This window comes from Crocodylus siamensis, chromosome 12, assembly GCF_052110815.1.
Source record: "Crocodylus siamensis isolate JL-2025a chromosome 12, ASM5211081v1, whole genome shotgun sequence".
NCBI lineage: Eukaryota > Metazoa > Chordata > Crocodylia > Crocodylidae > Crocodylus > Crocodylus siamensis.
The window spans coordinates 3,287,501-3,305,370 of record NC_143406.1 but is presented as its reverse complement, the minus strand read 5'-3'; the positions used below and the strand labels follow the sequence as shown (position 1 = coordinate 3,305,370).

The 17,870-nt window shown below is 53.4% G+C and overlaps 1 protein-coding gene across 1 annotated transcript in view; it reads right to left on the bottom strand.

Moving 5' to 3' along the window:
• Positions 1-17,870, bottom strand: part of IGSF21 (immunoglobin superfamily member 21) — a 210,319-nt gene that overhangs the window by 74,270 nt on the left and 118,179 nt on the right. The window lies entirely within an intron of this gene.

Below are 17,870 nucleotides of genomic sequence, written 5' to 3'. Positions count from 1 at the left end.
AAATGAAAAAGAAGAGTTTGAAAACTCCAAAAAGACCAAAATTAGAGATTTTTTTAAATGAAAAAATTTGAATGTTAGGAAAAATTAAGGTTCCACCAACCGGTGCCCTTAATACTGATCCCCAATGAATACCCACTTTCTACCTGCTCACCCATATACAACCCAAGTCTGGCTTTCAGCATGGGGCAGCTCTGGACAGTAGGAGGACTTCCCTCCACTGGTTCTCACCCTTGGCTACTGAACAAAACACAAAGGAAACCCCACGTTCCCCGCCTGAAATCAACCTGACCCACATCTTTTAATGCTCCAAGAATTAAGAATGCATTTCCAAAGAAAATCAGGGGATTATCAGGACTGCAAGGCCACAGGCTCCAGTGGGGTAAATCAGCGCTGACTTCAGTACAGCTATACCGGTTTACCAGCTGGGGATGCCCTGGCTGGAAAGCAAGGTGATCAGAACATGAACTACGGTGTTGCCATCCCAGCTCCCTAGTAGGAAAGATGGCTGATGATGAGTCCCAGGGACTAAACCAGATCAAATTAGAGACCATGATGGATTACGTGGAGACACTGTGATGGATTTCTTGGAGAGACTGATGGATGAGGCAATAAAAAAATTCTGGCGCTCAGATCATTTGCATCTTGGAGCAAGTCATTCTGGCTTTGCTAGAAACTCTGGGAAGCCACAGCCAGCTTTAGCATTTGCGAGCAGACTTGCAAAACCCCAGCCCCAAAAAAGCCCCATAATATTGCCACCCCACCACCACGTGTAGTTGATTTTGAAGTCCAATTTTATCTCTCCAGCAAGCATATACCAGCCGGTGTTGCAGCCCAAGGGAGTGGGGAATGAGTTGGTGTTTTTAGGATATGCCTCAAGCTTAAATACTTTCATCTGAAATGAGTCGTGGGTGGGCAGGAGGCACCCGTAAGTGTTTCCACCATTCGCTGGCCTCCTGCTGCACGCGGAGAGCCCTGTCTGACTGGCTGCTTCCAGCTCTTGCTCTCAGCATACATCACTTGGTGCTTTCCAGGTGAGCTTTGCCGACAGACGAGGGCTCTCGCTCTCTATTGTCCAGCGGGCTCTTTGCAGCAGCTCCTTCCCAGGAGACTTGTACATGGTTTCTCCACGCTACTCTTCACCCAACTGCTGGCTTCTGGGAGGCTGGATAATTGATGCCTCCGAGTCCGAGACCCTCCTCTGCAGACAGCTTCGGGCTGCATGAAGTCTCTGCTCCGGCAGGTGCCTCGGCATCTGCCGTACTGCTTCTCTGCACGGAAGGGATGTTTGTTCAATCCTTCAATCCATCATTGTCAAATGCTGGCTCGGGTCTGGGGAGAGGAGGAGCTGCCTCGCGGAGGTGGATGGCTCCCCGGCCAAGCAAAAAGAGCTGAAGGATCCTGCCCACTCGGGCACAAAGCTGCTGCCATGGCACGGCGGGCAGCCTTTCCATCTCGGCAGATCCCACCTGCCACCTGGGCTCGTGCGGTGGTGGGTCCAACCTTGTACGGCTCGTTGGACTCTGTCTGCCCCAGGTGCTCTGTCAAGCAAGCCGAGGTACCAGATGCAATGGCAGATGGGTGGCCCTGGCCACGTGGAGGGAGCGCTCCTTCCTGGCCATCGCTGTCCCATTTTAAACATCTGGTCTAGTGGAGGCACAAGCCCGTTGGAGGCTGCAGAGACAGGTTGCTGGGGACGAGAGCGTGGGTGGGGGTTCGCGTGCACAAAGCAGATGCGCGCCGCGGTGTCACCGTGCTTGCATGAAGTCTCTTTGCTCTGTCCATAACCTGGTCTCCTCCCTAGCAACCGCGCACATCAGCCGGGTCCCTTTTTAAGCTGAAGAACTAGCATTTCCACCCCTTCCCCTTTGCTTTAGAAAGCCTGAGGAAGAGGGTAAAGGCCTGAGGACACCCCTCTGCGCACCTGGGAATTTAATCTGTGCTGGATGGATTTAGCCCATGAGTCATGATCCTTAAGACTGAATCTCATTGCCTTGATACCTGGCTAACAGAGACCCCGGCAGAGAGCGCTCCCTTCTAACACGCCACTAGCTGGGCAAAGACAAGAAAACAGCCTGGCTTGTAGGCTTCTCTCCTGCCAAATGTGCGACCCTAGACATACCCACCTACTCGCGTCCCTGCTCGAAACACAGCCGGTGCCCTGCAAGGTGCATCCAAACCTCGCGTATCCAAGAGGAATAAAAGAGACTTGCAGCTGAGACAAACTCCCTCTAGTTCACCGGAGAGAGGGCTCACTTGGCACATTAGCTGTGCAGCGTCCCCAAAGTGCAAGTCCCAGGCATGGGCACCGGAAGAGAGCCCGCACCAGTTCACGCTGTCCATGCTGGTGTCTGGGAACAAGAAGTCAGTCAGTCCCAAGCACGAGGGTCCTGCACGTGGCTGGGGCTGCTGGGGACAGCATGAGGAAATAGCCATGATCCTCCTGCACTGCAGTGAGAGGAATTCACCCAACTGGCTCAGCCACTGGGACCTGCTCAGGATGGGAAGGCAGGGCAGGGAAATGCTGCTGAGAGACCCCGAGACCCCGATGACAGGAACAGAGCTGACCTGCAGGGCCGGTGCAGCGATGGAGGGCACTGGCTCATCCACAGGCAACTGAGAGGCAGGCATGCGGCACGTGTGGGCACAGCTGAGCTGGCTGTGACCGGGCTGGCTCGGGTACCAGCAAGCAGGGAAGCTCGGGTGCCCAGACTCGACACTTTATTCAAGTTAATTTGGGATCATGGTTGTGCTTGTGGCCTGCCACCATGTTTGCACTGCTACTGCTACCCCGGGCAGATCGAGTGAAGCTTGCACAAGCGCACCTATACGTGTGGCACTCACTCTCCAGTTGCAACACAGACATAACTTCAGACTCAGGGCTCAGACCCTTGTTAGGCAAGGAGCAAGCTGCACCTCGTGCTCTCTCTCCCTCCCCTCTTTGCACGCTTGCTGCACCTCTGCCATCCTCTACAGGGGCTCTCTCTGGAGGTGAAGGCAGGTCAGGCTTTAGTCCCATGTAACATCTGGCCTTCGCTGACATCCCAGTGCTGGAGCAGGCTGTGACACCTGTCCATTTGCATTCAAACGGAGGGCACGGCTCACAACTCACAGGGCACGGCTCTGCCATCAGATTGCAGTGACTCGCGTGTCAATCACTGTCAATCTGGGCTGGTGTCAAACAGATGATCCCAGAGCAAAGGGCTCTGTAGCCGGTTTTGCAGCCCCTGGGCCATCCGGCCTCCAAGGGACAGAGATTTTCAATATACAGCATGAGAAAGAAACAAGACCGAGTTATCGCTCCGTGGGCACGTCACCCTCCGCTCCACCTGCTTCTCCAATCCAGGTGAGACACGAATGTGGAAGCCGTTTTATCCACACCATAGGCCCTCCTTAATATCTACTTGATTCAAACCTCCGTTGAGTAAAACCCTGTGGCAGGAAAGGTCCCAGGCCAACGCTTATCGAGGCTGATGGAAGGGTCCCATTGACTTCCAACAGCCTGGGGCACAAGTCCTTGGAGAAGATGTAAGTGGATGGAAACCGATGAGATCCACTCATCGTTTGGGCCCACTCTGACCGCTGGCTTGTCCATCCAGCTCCCTGGTGCTCCCCTGACGACGAGGCCCTGCGCCAATGGGAGGAAGCGGGATGGCCATCCTGTCTGGATGAAGATGTGCAGCTAAGAGCCGTAATCCCTTTTCTTGCTCCTTCTTGCACTTGCCTTGGGCTTGTAGCTCATCCTAAGACCTTGAGGAAGACGCATCCCAGTGAGCCCCGGTCTGCAGCCACCTGCACAGAGAGGATGCAGAGCAGCCCACAGCAAGGCTGGTGGAGAGGAGCCGCCGCGGGAGCGAGGATCAGGCCTGCTGGCTTCGGGAGGGCGGCTCGACGCCGCGCATCCGTGCGCGCGCCCGGGCCCCGGAGCAGGCAGAGAGGGAATCCCTGAGCCAGCCTCAATGCATTCCTGCATTGGTAATGGGGCATTGCAATAATATTGAATTAAAGGAATAAAAGGCTTGTCAGATCCCAGCAGGCCCTCAGTCACCATGCGCACCGGCCCCAGGCTTTTCCTATCCCCATCGCCTCGACCCAGCGCTGGGATTTATGCGCTCATCTCAGCTTCCCAGCACGATCGTTTCCTTCCATAACGTCTTCAATTTACTCTGGTGCCTTCCTCTCCTCTGCCTGGGCTCTGGCAGCCCAGAGGGTGCACTTCTGCACTTACTGGTCCGCGGGGAAGGCTGGTTAATGGTGCCAGCGAGGCTCCCAGGGTGGGGTGGAAGCAGACGGCGGAGAGGGACTGGTTTGCTGGGGGGGAGGTCATGGTACGACTCTTACCAGCTCCCTGGAGCTGCTCAGCCCAGGTCAGAGGTGGATCCATGGCCCAGCTCGCTCCCATCTCGCTACCTGGCTTCCCCTCCACCAGCTCCCTCCACCCGGCCCCACCTTCGCCTTCCTGTCCTCCGCTCCCCTCCCAGCTCAGTCTTGCCCACCTCTGGCATTCAAAAATCACAAGCCCGGACCCGCCAGAATCTGGATACGGGCTTTAAAACCACAAGGGCTTTTCAAATGTATAACTTTTTGCCTTCTTTTCTCTTTGCCCTCTGAGTCTTTATGTTGCCCTTGGGCCACAGCCACCACCACGAGGGCAACCGACTGCTGTATTCTCTCTCCGGAAGTAAAAGCCGCAATTCCTGAGCAGTTTCGGGACAGACCCGGCGTTGGTGAACGTGCTTGGGGCGGGCGGTGCTGAGACTGTGCTATTTATGCAGCATTACTCGCCCCAGCATCGCCATGTCTTCTGCATTCCCCTAATACCCCTGAAGCACGTGGCCCCTTCTTGATCCTGGAGGAATTACTCCAGCAGTCGTGGGTCAGAGCAGCCTGGCACCCACCCATTCACGGCGAAGACCCTGCCTGTTCCCCTTTTGCTCGTGCCCATGAACTCTACACGCTTTGACTAAAGCAATGTCCTACGCTTCCATCCTGTCATTCTGTGCTCGATACCCACCCACCTCGGGACTCGGTCTCTATCATCATAAAGTTTACTCCATGTCAGGTAGCTCCTGCCATGCCCACCGCTGTTGCCAGCACCAAGTGCGCATGCAATCCCGACCAAGCCTCTCCTGCCCCAGCTTTACAGTAATGCGAACGGAAAGATGAAACCTTTTGCCTCCCCCGCTCTACAGCGGCCATCACCTGCAGCCCCTTCTCTGCAGGCGGCTCGGATACTTGTGCAGCCTGGTAGGCAATATCTGCATTGCAAAGCTGTCTCCTTGCCACCTGCCCCCGGACAGAGAGGCAATGGGACATATCCTCCATGTCAGCTGGAAGTGGGAGAGACCTGCCCATCCCCTTCCCGAACTGGCATCCATCTCTGACCTCAACTCAACACGTATTTATTTATCGATTTCTCTCCGGGGAGCTGCACGGTGCTGCCTTCGCCCGTGATATAACCGGACGTGACTACATCACTGTAGCGTGGAGTAATTCAAGTCAGCAAGTCAGAAGCAATCATCCCAGGGAAAACATTGCTTTGGCTAGAGCATCCCGCTATCAGTGTCAATCTCACACCCCCGCACCTGACAGCTCTCTGTTTTGGACAGCAGTGGTACAAAAGGCAACGCTAGGTTTTTTTTCCCGCTTGCCAGCCACGCTGCTTTGAAGGGCAGAGATGGATGCGAGATGAAGAAAGAAGCAGGGCCATCTTTAGCCCCCTACGTGGCTCAGCTTCGTGCTGACCCACTGCCGCCACCTTCTTTAGTCTCTTGCCAGCCCTAGAGGTGCTCAAATAATGCTCAGCAAACAGTGCGTTCAGCATACTTCTCCCCCCAGTCATTTCCCCAGCAAATTATTAGTAGAAGCTTTTCTTGCTCCACCCAGACACCACTCTGCTCTCTCAGGGAGCTGTCATATCCCGCACTAACAACTCACACGCTCTGCAAACTCAGGGGGATTGGTTTATGCACCCCCAGGTCACAACTGCAAGGTTTACTGTGTGGCCATGACCCCTATACACTTCCTTTTTTTTTTTTTTAAATGAAAACTGAACTTTTTGGACAGTGAGAAGCAACTCTGAGGAGAGGCCAGTATGCTTTCTTTCCCCCTGGGTACCAGCCCCACCTAATCTCTGGGTATGCAAGGCTGCACTAGTCTTCTGCAGGACTCGAGTGAACTATTTGCAGAGCTGGTCTGCAATGATCCTATTCAATGGTTTTCCCCGCACTGGAAGATACAAAATCACAGAAGGCAAAATGTGCAGAAATATGTTTCATGTTGTGGGGGGAACTTAAATAAAAGGCTTTTCAAAGGGCCAAAGTTTTCCGATGCAGCATCTTTCAGAACAGAGCATCGAGATTTTTTGTCGTTTCAAAATGACCTTTCGTTCAACGAGTAAATGCCTTCAGAAATGGTGTCCAGTGCTTTTAAGTGCCTTGGATCTGTGCTGCCTCCAAATGCAACCCTAGGGCTTTATAGCTCCATTTTACACCAGCGTCAGTGACTCCACAAGAGACTTTTCTATACCAGGAACATGCGCGGTGTTAACTCACTCGTTTTAACTAGCACAGCATTACACATAATTTGGTCCTTAATGAGGACATGGAAGGCTGTGTTTAAGAGCATCAGCCTGCCATGGCTAACCACAGAGTCCTTCTACAGAGCTCATCAAGCAAGGACGCATCCCTTTCATGGCACATGATGCGGTCCCCTAAAAACCAGCACCATCTTTACAGATGCCACTGAGGCAGCACAATGCTACAGCCACATGCTAAGTAGTTGTTCAAGGCATAACATCATCGTGCCTTTGCTGTATTTCTGGACCATCCAGGACCAAACGCCTGGACCTACTGCAAGGCCAGCAAAGTGGCTTTCCTTCTTTCTAGCTTTTCAAGGTCACAGGCTAGCAGCGTTTCCAAAATAACGATTGCCCATATTGGGTCTCTAGCGAGTCTAGTTTTGGGGAGGAAAACCGCCCCCAGCATCTTCATTTGGAGAAAAAAAGGAGAGAACATTTCTCTGGGAAGTCATTAAAAAGGAAACGGCAGCTGGAGGCAGCTCAGAGGCTTGTAATAATACAAGCTGTCCCCGACAGAGCCACGGGCTCTGATGTTACCTCCGCGCCCGGCCCCGGTTTCTGTTTCTATCCCAGTCTTGCGCTCTGTTCTCCCGCTGACCCGAGCAACCCCAGGTGCACAAGGGGAACCCTTCAAAACCAGCCTTTCTGCTCAGATGCAAGCCCCGAGGTCTCCGAGGTCTGGCCTGGGCTCGCATCCCGGGTCCTACGGCTTTGCTCTACGCGCTTCAGAAGTCGCCCGCTGCTGCGGACACCGCGGCTGGTTTCAATCGCTCTGCCAGCCGAGGAAATGGAGAGGCAGCGCGAAGGAACACAGATGGAGTCGGAGCAGCTGCCCCAGGCTACTGCGTGTCTGCTGGTTTTATCTTTAACCCCCAGCGCAGGACGTTTAGACACCTCACTTCAGCGTCTTGCCATCCTTTGCCGGCTGAGCCACCGACGGGCGTGCCACGCGGATGCTGTTACGGCTCCAGACCCGCCTGGGGAAGCGCTCGGTATTGCAGCCTCTTCTGGGGTGGAGGGCAGCAGCTGGCGCGGAAATGGGCCTGACGGTATCTATTCAGGGCACATCGGGCTCCGTTTCTAAGCCTCCTCTGAAGGTGCGTATGGCTGTTTCAAACGGCGACGATCCGTTGCTGCTGACTGATGTCAGAAATCATCGCTGGAAGCCAGTGCTTCAGCATGTGTCATTAAAACCACTGTAGTTTCGCCTCGTGCCCGACTAACCCTCCCGTGGTGTTGGCAGAGTTCCCTATACTTAGCACGGGAACGCTGGTCAAGACGAGGAGTATTAAGTGGTGGTAACTGCGGTCGTGCTTCACACTTGCCAATCAGGATCAGGGCTTGCGCCGAGGAGCTGCAAAGGCCCGGGAGAGGACTCCCTTTCACAGAGGCCATCTCTGCTGGTGTCATTTTGCTTCCAGGGAAAACTTAGACTTGTTTTGACTAGCATAGCATTACACACAATTTGGTCTTTGATGAGGACAAGGAGTCCTGCGTGCCCTGAACAGACACACCAGTGGGTTCAGAGCATTTCCATGTTGTGCCGGCTGCTGCTCTCCACCCCAGAGAAAGCTGCAATAGTTTTACAAGGCAGGAATGGAAGAGGGAGAGCGTTCGTATGGAAAAACCACAGGCTGCATCAGGTCTGTAAATTGGCTCCCACAACTGCGATCTTCCCAGTGAAGGAGGCATGGTCGAGAGCACCTTCACGATGCGAATCCTTGCGCTCAACTTAGAGCAGCCCCAGCTGCAGCTCTACGCCACGGCAGGGTTGGGACCACCCCTTTCATGCTCTGATAGAGCTAAGGAGCATGCTGGCCCATTCGCTTTGCTTTAAATGGCTTAAATCTAGTGTAATAGCATCCTTCTGCTACAAATGCCATTGCTAAGATAGCAGTGCTGGCCACTGACCTGGCTTCGACTCGTGCTTTCCATGGCAGGGCACGGTCAGAAACCATCATCCCATTAAAGGGAGGCAGAGGGAGCCAGCTGATTCACGGCCGTTCGTTTCCCACCGCTCTGCTGACGTAGTAATGAGTGCGTGCGCTGCAAGTACAGTACAGCCACGTTCCCTTCTGGCATATCAATGTAAGCAGGGGGGGTGGGGAGGGAATTAGCAAGGACAGAAAAAGCCGTGTGATTAGCTTTGCTAATTTTAGAAGGTGCCTGCTTTCTTTAGAGCCGCTGCAAACAGCACGCAGGCCGCGGGAACCCACGGGGGCCCTGCACCCTGCCAAACAACCCGACTTAAAAAACCCGGGCATCAATCAGCCCAGAAGCCCAGGGAACTAACGAGGAGAACGTGAGGAACTGCAGCGCCGTTGTTTGCATCTCGTTGCATCCACAGGCCCGCGTGTAATGAGATTAATGGCTGTTTAATTTACCTTTCTGGGGGGTCGAGATGTGGCATAAATCTCTGTTTGTGCCATCTGATGTCAAACTGCTGGCTCTTTGTTTTTCCCCCACCTCCCACCCTGCTCTCTCAGCTTGTCTGCACACTGTTTGGGGAGCTCTGAGGAGGGAAAGGAGGCTACAAAATGCACGCTTTTGCAAGAGCTGCAAAAGGGCTGTGATGCCTGTCAGTGGGCAGGCTGGCAGGAGGAGACGGTAACCTACAGTCCATGCATACAGGCTAAGTGTCTTCCCCTGCTGAACAACACCGGACTCATTCAGGGGCAGAATGGGTCCCTTTAGGGCATAAGCTTTCTGCAGAGGAAACCATTAGCTGATTTCTTAAGATCTCAAAGAGCAAAGCAACAACTGCAGGGCTCAGGAGCTCTGCATAGCAGCTCCTGTCCTCACCTGGAGGTCTCACCTGGCCCCGCTGCAAGGTTCGAGCTGTGCAGAGTTCGCCCTCCATCCCCAAGCACTATGTGTGCTGCAGAAATCAGTGCAATGAATCAAAAGACCCAGCTCCATCACTTTGATCTGGTGTGCCATACAGCCCGCAGGGCTCGGGGTATGGTCTAGACTCCCCTGCCGCTGTCTATACCGACTTTATTTAGATTGACAAAGCCTTTCAGTGCCAGACTCCTGCCTTTATCCTATCAAGCATGCTTCTGGCACCGGATAAATAACAGCTATCCTATAACAACTTTGCGCGTCTGTGATCGGCGCGAGCCAGCGCCAACAAATGACCCTGCCGAAGCTGTCACGGAAGCTGAAGGATCTAAGGTTTTACTGCGGGGAGGGGGAAACCTCAAGCCAATGATTCAGAAAATGGGCTCTTTTTCTATCCGCTGAAAACCGCTCATTTTTTTTTTACTATGAAAGAGGCCTGGTGGTGTTTTCCTCTGAAACCCGGCAAGCGAGCAACAAGTCTTTTACCGCAAACATTCTCCGTTTCGCAGCGATTCGGACAATTTGCAGAAGGCACGCTGACGATTACCAAGGCTTTTAAGTGCTCAGCGCTCGGACTGGGGGGATTTTCTGGCTGCAAATGCTGTTAGTTCTACAATAGGAGTTGAGAGAGGTTTGCAAGCGAGGCTGCTGCCGGTGGGAAGGAGGGCTATCTGACCGCTCCGGGGCCTGGGGATCTTGGCTGCGTGCGTAGTATGGGGGAGACCGAGGATCTGCGCTCACGCCGTGGCGCTCAGACGGGCTGGGAGCAGGCAGGGCAGCGATCCTGCAGCACCACAGGCACTGAAATGGCCAGGAGGACGGCCGTCCTCCTGAGAGCAGCCAATGCAAAGGCCTGCAGGGAGGTTGAAGAGAGTATAGTAGTTCAGTTCTCTTTCCTAGTTCCCGGCTGTCGGTTGCAAGCAAGGACTAAGCCGGTGCTGAAGCATCCTAGCCTGCCTAGAAAGGGGCCTGTGGGGGACCCTGCTAGTTGCCTGAGGATCATTTAGGCCACAAAGATGCTCCGCTGCCCTAAATGTCCAATGAACCTCAGGAGCTCCCAGGGCTAGGTCTTTTAAGTACCTTTTTATACCTGGCAGCTGGGGAAACACCCAGGCGCCTGGTTCTCTCTGTCCCTGGAAGGCACCGGTAGAAAGGGAAGATATGCTTGAGGCCAGGAGTTGAGCGGGCATCTTCCTCCTGTGGGGCCTGCCATAAAGTTTTATTCAGCTTGCTCAGCAGCTGAGGGGATGGTCTCACCACCAGCGCCAGAAGCAGCGTTCGTACAGCGCCTGGCGCAACAGGGGTCTGGTCCATGCACTCACCCAACCCAACCGCTCCGGCGAGATGTTGCATTTCCCCTCCTTTCCCTGCAGCCCGACAGCCTGGGTGAAAGCTGGAGGCAGCTGAGGAACTGCTCAGCTTGTCTCTGAACTCAAAAAAGGTCTCAACCCCCATCCTGCTGGGGTCATTTCATCTCACCAGTCTTTCCTGCCCACGTGCAGGGGGCTGGACTCGATGCTCTGTAACATCCCTTTTAGCCCCTAACAACTATGAAACGATGAACTCTGGCATGGACTTTGGCTTCCCGTGGCCTGTCTGATGCAAGATAACTATACAAATACATTCGAAAACTCAGGTGCAGATGTTCATCCAGAGTCAAGCAGCAGTCAGTGGCGGAGGCAGGAAGTGGACTCAGGAGCCCTGCTTTTAATTGCTAGACCCCTGCTGGCGTTCTCTACACTGTATCGCTGTGCAAAATAGGATCTAAATATACAGCAAGGAAAAAAAAAAAAAAGACAATGGCTTTGGAGCAGAAAAACCATTCTGTATTCAGAAAAAAGAAGAGGGGGGAAAAAAATAAATCTGTCAAGTCAGGGAATATGTAATCAATTAGTAAAGCCTCAAAAACACTCTCAAAACAATAATTAGTCATGTCAGAAAATTCCACAACAATCAAACTCGCATATGAGCAGAACGCACGCTACCCAGGAAACTGAAATGAGAGAATAGAGGGAGAAAAATGGATTTCTTGATGCATTTCTTTTTAGATCACAAACTTCAAATGAAGCAAGCGGCTGCTGGGATTGTTAAGCCATAATAGCCACTTGAATGTGTCGGCTGGGCTGGGTACTGCTTGTGGGGTAAACTCTATTTCCAGTGCCATCCGCACGTGCCTCTGGGACGGGCCTGTTTGGATGGTGAGTCACGGCTACGGGGAAGCTTATTTTGGGGGTGAGGAAATCCCAGCAGAAGAGGACACAAGGGAGCCGGGGCTGTGATTGCTGCTCTCTGCCCTAAATCCCTGCTCCCTTGCGGACCCTAAAGCAGTGGTTCGCAGCCTTTTTGGACACAGGGCACCCTTCGCTGGACTCGGGGCCCCCGCCACCACTTCTCTGAATTGATTGGCACCTCATATCCAACTTGAATTGATAGATTCCAGTGCTTGCCTCCTTGCAGAGGGGAAGGGAAATGGTCTGAGCAGGCACAAGCTGCTTATCACCTTGCAGAGCGCTTCAAAGGACCTGGCATCGCTCCCCCGGTTGAGAATCACTGCCCTATACTAATCTCCATCACCGTGCAGCAGGTACAAAGCCAATGTCCCCCCCAGCAGGTAGGCACTGCCATCGCTTTATGGCACCTGCCAGTCCAGACTGTGGGCTGGACATAAGGATGCTAGTCCGCCGCACCTACTCCGCAGCTGCTCCTGGACACCAGGCCTGGCTTGGCAGCTTTCAGCATGAGCAAAGTCGTGCCATTAAGTCACCAGCATGTTGTGTGGAGCTGTATGACCCTGGGAAGCACGGGGTGGGAGCTATAAAGACCCCGGTGCACAGGGCACCATGCATGCTCCACCATCCCCATACTAGATGCTGCTGTTTCCGTGACCCAGGACAAAGAAGGAGCAAGGCCCCCTCCTTGCTCTCCACCCCGGCCTAGCCACCACACAATGCTGTGTACCAAGTTATTCATTAGTCTGAGCCCTAGGTCTTATAAACACTGTGGTGCACACGTGTGCATGTCCACACACAGTCGCCCCTGCGCATCTATGCACTGACAGCAAATGCACGTGCCCACGCACAAAGGAATCCACACGTACAATCCAGCACGTGCTTTACTTACACCACCCCTTGCAAAAGGCCGACACAAATACGCACCCTCGCCCCCATACTTGAGACTGCCTACCTACCCCAAGGCACACGATCGCGCATGAACAGAGGAGGCACAACGTCCCTGTGAAGCCGCCAATTTTATGCGCGCAGGCGCGGAAAAATTATGTGTTTAAGTAACAGAGTCACTCCAAGGAAGCGACAATATATTCCCGAGGATACAAGAGGCTTTTATTACCCAGTGCTGGGAAAATGAGAGTTGAAATACGTTTAGCAAATTCTAATTTTAAAAAAAATCACGAAAATAAATACTTTATCCCAGCCTTTTTACTTAAATTAAGTCTCCCCCTGACATTTTTCAGGCTCCAGTTTTGTTTTTATAACACTGGCAATAAAGCAAGTGTGTAATTAGTAATAAAGCTGACACTCCGGGAAGTGATTTCTTGCTCAGAAAAGCAGCACGGAAGAGCTCTCGTTCCTTTGGTTATTTATTTATTTTTCCTCGCTTGTGTTGGGACCGCGGCGCGCATCCATCACCCCCCCGTGACGGGATGGACGCAGCCCTCTGAGCAAGGGGACGGGTGCTCTGTTGTTAACAACCGGGGAATCAGATCCTGGGATTTTTACAGCCATTTGCCCGGCTTCGGGTTGGAGCCGCTTGGCGAGACTCATCCCTCTCCTTCAAGCACACTTTGAATAGCCAAAACCATTGCCTACAGAGCCCAGGCTTCTTGCAAATCACCCACCAGCCTACATCTCCTCATCTTATGACATCTGACCCACTAGCTCTGCCAGATTTATCTTGGCTGCATGCGTGGCATTATTTTTAGGGCTCCAAACCCAGGCATATCCATTTTAATTCCTTCCCACGACAGTCTCTCAAGTTCTGTCCACCCCAAAGACTTTGGTCGCAACAGCTCCTGCTTGCCTGGGAGGGATGGTCAGGGCCCGTATATTGTGCCCTTCTGATTTGAAACGAGATGCCGACAGCCCAGGCTCTACTGAACGCATCCCAGATTTTAATGGAAACCCAGTGCGCGCTGGGACCGACTCTGAGGGCTTCATGAGGACGAAGCAGACAACTCTGAGCAACGCTGGGCTGCACTGTCAAGTCTCGAGCACCTTGGTTTTAGAGCTCAGTGCTGACCAGGGACGGAAGAGCTCAGCACGGGGTCCTGTGCATGCATAATCCTCGGTCACAGGGTGTCAGGCATCCCCCTGCCTGCTTGACCCCCTGAGGCCATGTTACTACAACCAAGTCTGGCTCTTTATCTCGGATCAGCCCAAACCTCCCTTCGCCAGAGGCAGCTGCAACAGCAAATGCCCGTAGTCCTGTCTCATACCTTGCCCAAACCATCGAGAATGTGATTCTCCTCCAGCTACCGAGCCTGGCGCCTCAGTGCAAGCTCCAGCGCCTTGTGCATTTCCTCCTGCAAAGCCCTGATGCTGGTGGAGCCCTGGACAGAAAATGATTGCAACTACCTGAGCTGGGCAAAAAAGAGGTAAAAAAAAAAACTACCTGAGCTACCAAAGAGGGCACAGAATTGATACTGGTGGCCACAGTGCTCAACCCCAGCAGGCTGTGTAGCTTGGACGCGAGTGATCCCCACGTGTCCCACTACAGTCACTGAAGATCTGCACCGAGATGGCCTTGGCTTGCAGGGGAGGGCGGCGACGGCGTGGGTAGACTGGAAGTCACCCTGGCAGGTGACGGCAGAGCAGAAGGAGCAGCTCCGGAGCCGGAGGCTTGCGTCTGCATTTACCCACAATCCCCATCCGAGGGAACACTCGGGAGAGCAAATCAAGCAGAGCTGAAGCATACAATAGCATCTGATTAGGAGTCGAAGGCCAAGCTTTAAAATAGGGAAACAAGCAAGATGTAATTAATTATCAGGCTCTTTCTCCTCCTGTTTTCACACGGCTGTTGCGCAGAAAACAACCATCAGCAAAGAGCGGACGAGAAAGGGCACCGGGGCGCAGGGGAAAGCAAAAATAAAGGAATGGGAGGATGAGGAAGGCGGGAAAGGGGTCGCTGCCAAGGGGAGGGAAGAGGATGCAAAGGGGAGAAAAGGTGCAGAGGCAAAGATGGGTGGAAAGGAGGCTGGAGGTGGGGAGAAGAAACCCAGATGAGAAAAGGGATGCAAGAAGGAGGAGGTCAGTCCTTTCTAGCGTTTAGGAACCTGAAATGAAATGGGTGCCATCAGAGGAGGGAAAAATGGGATGATTTTGTTTCCATCCACCCGCACTTAGGCAATTAGGTGGCTCTGTGTGTCCTCCTGACCTGTCCCTCTCTCCTGGAAAAGCCATTGCTGCTCTACGGGGAGGAGAATTGTGAACACAGGGGCAAAAAGTTGCTATTTGCAGATGCTGAAGCAACTCTCCCCCACTCAGGGGAATGGCTGAACGGTTTGCCAGCGTCCACCTGAGCAGCTGAGAAGATGTCAGCAGTCCGGCCCGCGGTAACTCTAGCTGGAAGAGCTGAGTCCCTGGGGGGGTGTGCACACATGTGCTCACATGTGCGTGTGCACATATGCATGCATGGATGCATGCGCACACATATGCATGCATGCATGCGTGTGTAGGTATGCATGCGTGCGCGTGTGTATGTGCAAGGTGAGGGCTGGAGGGGGAGCAGTGGGACAACTCTAGGTCCCATGCAAGGAAACATCCTTTGTGCTATACCAGCGGTTAAGGCGATCACGTGGGAAGCGCAGCACTGTGCGAACAACTCCGCAGCCGCTTCATCGCAGCAAGAGCCTCTGCCAGAACCAGAGCGGACAGGTAAGGCCGACGGCGCGAGAAGGTGCGCCGGGGGCGCGAGCTGTGAATAAAGATCGGCAGACTCCCTGGCGCAGAAAAAGGGGGCGTCTTGTGGGGCGGAGGCAAAAAACGGTGTTGGAGGCTGGAACGAGGGCTTGAAGTGATCAGTCACAGTTCATTTAGATGTGCCCTGAAGACACTGAAGGGAAAGCACGGTCTGAGGCAGGGGTGGAAAGCAAACAGCCCCCAGGTCAGGTCCTGGCGACAGAGCTGGCCTGAGGCTCCTAGAGGGGCTCATAATCTGGGGGAAGGGCCCGTCACTGAAATCAGGGGTACGAGGCCCTGTTGGGTGGTAGGGGGTGAGCAACCGCTGCATTAACCCCTGCATTAACTCTCTGATATTACTCGCCCTGCCATTGGGAGATGGGTCCAAATCAGGCCTGCGAGGAGCCCTGCTGTCCAGATCTGGCTGGGGGAGTGGGGCAGACCAGTCTGACACCCCGGGATAGGGCAATGAGCACTGACCTGGGGCACGGGTTACTTGGGGTCTATTCTTGACATCTACAACCAACCGTGCCTCAGTTTCCCCTGTCTCATCTCTTTAGACGGTAAGGTCTTTAAGGCAAAGACTACCACTTCCTCTCTGCAGAGGCAGCAATGGGATCCTAAGCCCAGTCTCAGCCTTGAGGCGTGGCTGGGATACAAATAATAGTGACAAGGTTCACAGGGAAAACTTCTGAGCACACCTAAATGCCGTTGACTTCGACCGAGACTGATGCACCTGCAGAGTTATACCAAGGGGGTTTGGTGCTGACATCACTTGGATGCTTTTGCAAATGTGACTTTCTTCAGCTAGCTACCTGCCTGGAGCTACTCCAAAAATCGACAGCAGGTGAGGATCTGGCCCCGGGTTCAGACTCCAGAGGGCCGAGTTCACCGGACAATTTCCCGGAGGAAGGGCAAGGCGTTTTTGTCCACACGATGAGGTCCGAATACCAAGCTCCTAAATCAATTCCTAATTCCCAGGGAGATGCTCAGGTTGAACCAGGTCACTGGGTTCTCTTCCAAGCTTTTAAACGGGGCTGCCTCGTCTGCACAGGAGGGCGAAGGCCAGAGCGAAGCTATCACGGTAAGCGTGGCTCTTTCCCTTTCTTACCTCGGAAAATTGTGCCGTTCCCGCTGTCATGCATTTTGGTAATCTTCCTCGCCTCATTCTCTCACTCTCCCCCAGCAAGAGAGGATGGAGCTCTGGCAGCTGTGATGCCGGGACTTTCTCTTGCTTGAAATGCATTAATTTGTAAATATCTTCATTTATATGTAAATTTCCAGTTCTTATCCCCGAAGTCCTCTCGCCAATCTAGCAACAGCACCAGCCGCCTTTGCCCGCAACTTTATTCCTCCTCGCGTACCATTTGGGTTGCTGGCTCCCCTCCGTCCCCTTTAATTTCATTTGAAAAGCTCTCTCCTCCTCTGCATAATCCCTGCCCCTGTTCTCTGGATGAGAGCAGGTATGAAATACCCATTGTGCCAACGCTGAAAGTCTTGCCATGTCCATCAAAAGCAGCTCTCCTTTCACTGAAAAGCAGCCTTCAGATTTTCAGCTGTCATGAAGCAGAGGGAAGAAAGGACAGGGAGAAAGAATACCCCCCACCAAAAGTACTGACATCCCCGTTTCCAATCAGTGTTTGCAAAGACGGGCAGGTCGTCGGGGCTGGGTTGGGAGAGACAATGCAGAGCAGGAGACGGGCAGGGGAAGACGGGAGGTGTGCAGACAGGAGAATGGGTACCTCCTCCCCGCGTGCGAGCACGTTCTTTGTCAGGAGAACGAGCATCATAAAAGACAGTGCTCGGCTGCTTTGGCCACGTCTGGCACTTTGATTGTCTTCCAGTTTTTGCCTCGTCCTCAGGAGGCGATGAAAGTGGAATGGGAACAGGTGGCTGATCAAAGGCCCAGCACTGCACCACTGAATGCCCTGATTCCAGCTGCAGATATTAATGTGTGTGATGCTGGCGGCAGAGGAAAGAGCCGATGGGCACCATCTTTCGGTGCCCCGCTCCCTGTGTGCAAAGCGTGGACCTGGCGGCATTTCACACCGGCTTTGCACCGCTGTAGCTGATGGTGCAGTGGAGATGGACACGGTCTAATGAGATCCCATCCCTGGTCTCAGAGGGCTGAGCTTGCACTGTGATTATGGCCTTTGAAAGGGCTTTGGGGTTGAGCAATGAAGTCTGCCTGTTTCCTATACATGCAGTACTGTGTTTTGTACCCTGAATCCCGTCCTTGGAAACATCTCAGCTACTAGGGTGACCCAAGCTGACTTCATAAATCTCTGAATCCCATGATGATGTTTGGAGTCTCCACTTTTGAAATCAGTTAGGGATCAGTTGAGTATTTCAGACATTAGCCATGCCTAGTGGGTGACTCCTATTCACTGTGGCCAGCAAAGGGTGGCTCTCAGCTGAGGGTCCTGACCAGAGGTGCATGGGGTAAGTATCTGGGGGTGCTGGGTCTCTGCTAGGCTGCCCAAGTTGGAATGAGGGCTCTGAACACACCCAGATACTGGGCAACCTCTGTATACTTAACA